The sequence below is a fragment of the Leopardus geoffroyi genome, chromosome A1, assembly GCF_018350155.1.
Source record: "Leopardus geoffroyi isolate Oge1 chromosome A1, O.geoffroyi_Oge1_pat1.0, whole genome shotgun sequence".
Lineage (NCBI taxonomy): Eukaryota > Metazoa > Chordata > Mammalia > Carnivora > Felidae > Leopardus > Leopardus geoffroyi.
This window is the reverse complement of record NC_059326.1, coordinates 206,102,388-206,107,458: the sequence shown is the minus strand read 5'-3', so window position 1 is coordinate 206,107,458 and position 5,071 is coordinate 206,102,388. Positions and strand designations below refer to the sequence as shown.

Here is a 5,071-nt window from a genome sequence, read left to right as displayed (position 1 = left end):
ATGGGGTAAGGGGCTCAACAAAAGCATTCATGACAACGACAGGCAGACTATTCATTTCCCTTTCATAACATAAACCAGAATCAAGTCACTGGAAGCCAATTTTGAATCTGAGGCAGATAATGTTTCCTGTATCCTGCTATTATTTTTCTCCCCAGCATGTGCTCAATGAAGATAAGTCCTGTGAATAATTATCTGACTGCATAAAACCATTAGGCCAGGTTCCAATGAGGTACCACAGCTGTGCTAGGGACCAGATAATAGAGAAAGAACAGCACTCAAGGCTTTTTACATCATCTGTCTCCACCATCACTAGTGCAGTGGAGAGAAGACAGGACCCAGAGTGGGGTAGTCCCAGTTTTCCAGGGTAGGTCACAAGACATCAAGGGTATAGGAGTCAACAAGCGAAGTCGTCTAAGAAAAAGCCAAGAGGACTGTTCTAGGAGATGTATCTCCTAAAACCTGGAGATCGGGATAGTTCTGTCTTTTAGTCTCTACTCATGCGGAAGAAATACAGTCAGTATGTTACAGTTAACTTTAGCCTCTAAGATACAGCCAAAGTATAGGAGAAGCTTGATGATTCACAAGCATATACTCTGAAGTTCTCTCTCTGGAAGTAATTGTGGTAGGTTAAACAAAACCAACTCCTTAGAACAGGTGTAATTCTCTCCTAGAAAGGGTTTGGAAAGGGCTAATGCGCTGCTACCTATATCATTCCTCTGACCAAAATGCAATGTTTTGTTTATTTAATTAATGGCTTTCTTCTCATTAGGCTTGCTGCCACAACCAAATGGAGATTTCTCAGCCTGCCAAAGTGACGAGTTTGGACTGTTTGCCTTGAGGCTAGCTTTTTGCTTTCTCTCTAATTTTTTAAAAGCTGTCTTAAAGACAGGAGTTTAAGCTACATTAGAACCAGAGGGAAATATCAGCAAACCCCACTGAAAAGAGTAAGTGGATTGCCTAAGGGGTTTGTGCCCCAAAGGTCAGATCTAATTCAATAACAGTCTGTCTGGGAGTCAGAATCAGAATATTTTTAAAAGGTCTAGGTGTTTTCTTCATAATTAGGTCAAAAGAGGTGAGGCTACTCAGCAGGGGCCTATTTTTAAAATAAACTAAAGGCTTCCTATTCAACTCCAAATACAGGTGGAGCAAAGCTAAGTCTATATAACATCAATACATAAAGAATAAAAGTGAAGTATCCATTCTTTCTCTCAGATGATTCGTTTATGTGACATGGATACTGCAGTGCCTGAACACTGTCCTGTTTTCAAATAGATTTGGACCCATACTTGCAGAAAAAGAAAACACAAGAAAGACCACAGTAAGACAGGGGTAGATGTTTAGACGGAAACGTGAGCAGAGATGAAGAAAACTTAGACAGGAAGATGTCATAGTCTTTGGGGGTAAAGGAAGAGAAGTAGCAGAAAGATGCATATGCCGCTCCTGAGCATCAGTGTACTCAGGACTGCTGATGGGTGGCTCTTTCCTGCTGGTTTCTGCTCTGGTTCATAGCATGTCTACACACATCTTTCCTTAACTTGGAAAACTTTGAGAAAAACATCTGTGGGCAGAAGACAATGGCTCAGGGAATTTCCATAGCAAACCATTTTGACATCAATGAAAATCACTGGGGCAAACATGGAAGTCTCATCCCTTTTGTCTGACTTTCATTAAGACAAATTGAATGTTTACTGATTATCCAGGCACATCTTTGTAGGCCGATTGAATGGCTTGAGGAGAAAATATCTTCATGAATGAGAGCAGGAGAGACTTTGGAAGCTTTTCTCTGATGTATAGCAAAATATCAGCACATCTTTTTGGAGGAGAATAGCTTTAATTGCATCCTTTCATTACCAAAAACGAGAATACAATTTTCTGAGAATGTTCCAGCAAAGCTCTTTCATTTAGCCATGGGCACTGCCTGGGAATCAGAAAGGTGGACTCTGGTTTAGTTTGGGTAAGACTGTCTGGAAATTTAGAAAAGGCTGCTGACCCCTTGGCTTCACCTTTCACATCTGTAAAGTGTGGAGATTGACTTAGGAGTATTTTAAGGTCCCTTCTGGTGCCAATATTCTGGAAATCTATGCTTCCTCCTGACAGCTCAGTGAAAGAAAACCATGTCTCTAGTACATGTTTTGTGGATTACGATTAATAAAAAAATAGAATAATACCATGGTTTGAATAATGAAGAAATTTTTGTATTTGTGTGTAACTGTGTTTTTTAATCTCACTCCAGTTAGGAGCTGTATGTATAACAAATGGAAATAGAACTTGTAACAGTATGTCTTAGTGTTTATATAGTCAGCCTTCCTCCATGGCCAAAGAAGTATGTGTTAACCTATTACTATATAATCTCCAGAAGTTGTGAAGTAGACAGATTAAAGTTCTTTTTATCAAAACAGCACAAGAGTTCTGGAGAAGATTTTTAAAAAATGCAATAAATCCGAGAGAACTCTGGAATTTGGCACCTCAGTTGAGGGGAGAGGTGCAGGACTAAAATGCCCTTATAGGCAAGTAGGTCTATGAAGTGTGGAACATGTTGGCATGGCCTGCCTTGCCAATAACAAGCTGTGTGATGTAAAACAAGTCCCTTAGCTTCTCTGTTTCCCAGAATCCTTATCTATAGAAGAAGAAATTGAAGTGGATGCATTCCTAACCACTTTCAGTCTTAGAGTCTTATGACTCTGAAGGAAGAGATTAAAATGCAGTTAATTACAATTTAATAATATAAATAAATTGCACAGATACATATTTTAAATCCTTAGGAGAATAAATTCTTGTTTATAATTTTATTTTATGAGAGAGAGAGAATATGTGAGCGGGGGAGAGAGGTAGAGGGAAAGAGTGAGAGAATATTAAGAAGGCTCCACACTCAGTTCAGAGCCCAATGTGGGGCTTGATCCCACAACCCTGGGATCGGGACCTGAGCAGAAATCAAGGGTCCAATGCTCAACCAACTGAGCCACCCAGGCGCCCCAAGAGAATAAATTCTTCAGACACTCATTTACATATAAATTATTTATAAGTTAATTAAAACTCATATTTTAGGTATAAAAGAGACCTTAGCAATCAGTACCAAGTGTTGCAAAACTGCCTCATAATTATTTGTGAATGTGCCCCTTACCTTGTGCATTCTTCGAGGGAATAAATAGTCTTGTGTTTCTTTGTATCATCAGTAGTTAGACCAGTACAGATAGTGAATAGATACTCAGGAAAGACCAATTAAATAAATTTGCAGATAAAGAAACAGAAATCTTGAAAAGTTCCACTAAGCTACCTGAAGTCACACAAGTAGCTAGATTGGAGCTTCTGCTTTTTCTGAGACCCAACCCAAGGAGGGCTGGTTCTTTTTAAAGGCCAAATTGATATATTTTTTTTCTAAAAACATCATTAGCAATGACATGTTTTCCATGAAAATAGGTCTTTTAAGGACTTTAAGGCAGGCCAAATAAAATTAAATGGAGAATAAGTCACATAATAAATATTCAATAACTATTCATTGATTGATTTAAACTTGAATCAAAATACTCTATCTTCTTAAAAGTAATAAAGTTATCTTTTTGTGCCTAGCACAGCCATGCCTAGCACAGATGTTTCTTGGTCCCAAGAAACATCTGAAGCATGTAGTGGGCTCAGCATTGTATGCTGGATGAACTGACCAGTGTGTTTGCTCCTCGTCCATCTACTGGTCCCCATAAACCAAGAGAGTGTCTCCCTCTCGTCATTTTCTCGAAGAACAGACTTAAGTGTGCCCTAGCAGGAGATGAGGTAAAGAAGATCTGTATGCAGTGTTTTAAGATTGATGGCAAGGTCCAAACTGATATAACCTACCCTAATGGTTTTATGGATGTCATCAGCATACACAAGACTGGGGAATATTTCCATCTGATCTGCGACACCAAGGGTCACTTTGCTATTCATTGGATTACACCTGAGGAGACCAAGTACAAGCTGTGCAAAGTGAGAAAGATCTTTGTGGGGACAAAAGGACTTCTTCATCTGGTGACCCATGATGCTGGCACTATCTGCTATCCTGATCCCTTCATCAAAGTGACTGACACCATTCAGATTGATCTGCAGACTGGAAAGTTTACTGACTCCATCCAGTTTGACACTGGTAATCTGTGTATGGTGACTGGAGGTGTTAACCTGGGAAGAATCGGTGTGATCATCAACAGAGAGAGGCACGCTGGTTCTTTTGATGTAGTTCATGTGAAAGATGTCAATGGCAGCAGCTTTGCCACCCAACTCTCCAACATTTTTATATTGACAAAAGCAACAAACCATGGATTTCTCTTTCCTGTGGAAACGATGTCTGCCTCACCATTGCTGAAGAAAGAGACAAGAGACTGGCAACCAGACAGAGCAGTGGGTAAAATGCTCTCTAGATGATGTGATTAGAAGACTTTATACTTGAAGATAATACAGCATGAAAGAAAAGTTATATTTCTGGAGTAGCTGTCCGTCTTTATTCCTTCTTTGCCTATATCACATGCCATCAAAGGATGAGGTATATTTTGCCACACTCTTTTATTTTTAGTGTTTTTAATTTATTTTGAGAGGGAAAAAGAGCATGAGTGGGAGAGGGGCAGGGACAGGGACAGGGACAGAGAATCCCAGGCGGGCTCTGCATTGACAGCGCAAAGCCCAACGTGGGCTTAATCTCACAAACCATGAGATCATGACCTGAGCTGAAATCAAGAGTCGGTCACTTAACCGACTGAGCCACCTAAGCACCCTATTTCTCCACACTCTTGAATCTATCCCAGCCTATCACTGCTTTGACCAATAGAGCCCTGAGAGAGTGACACTCCATTTGTTCTGGCCCTGATCCTTAGGACGATGGTGGCTTTTGCCTTGGTGTCTTGGAGCCTGGAGCTGTTATACACAAAGTTCAGCTTCAGTGCTCAAGAGGTCCTCAGACTACACAGACGGGAGAGGAGCCCAGCTGAGCTCAGTCTTCTAGCATTCCCATCTAGTCATTAGACGTGGCAGAAAGCCATCTTGAACTGTCCAGAGCAGCTCAGCTTTTAGCTAAGTATCATAAAGTGATCACAGTGGATGACCCATGAAG

At 40.4% G+C, this 5,071-nt stretch overlaps 1 pseudogene; it reads left to right on the top strand.

The window, feature by feature from the left end:
• The first annotated feature begins 3,587 nt into the window (after positions 1–3,587).
• LOC123605628 lies at positions 3,588–4,551 on the top strand (annotated as a pseudogene).
• Positions 4,552–5,071: the final 520 nt, after the last annotated feature.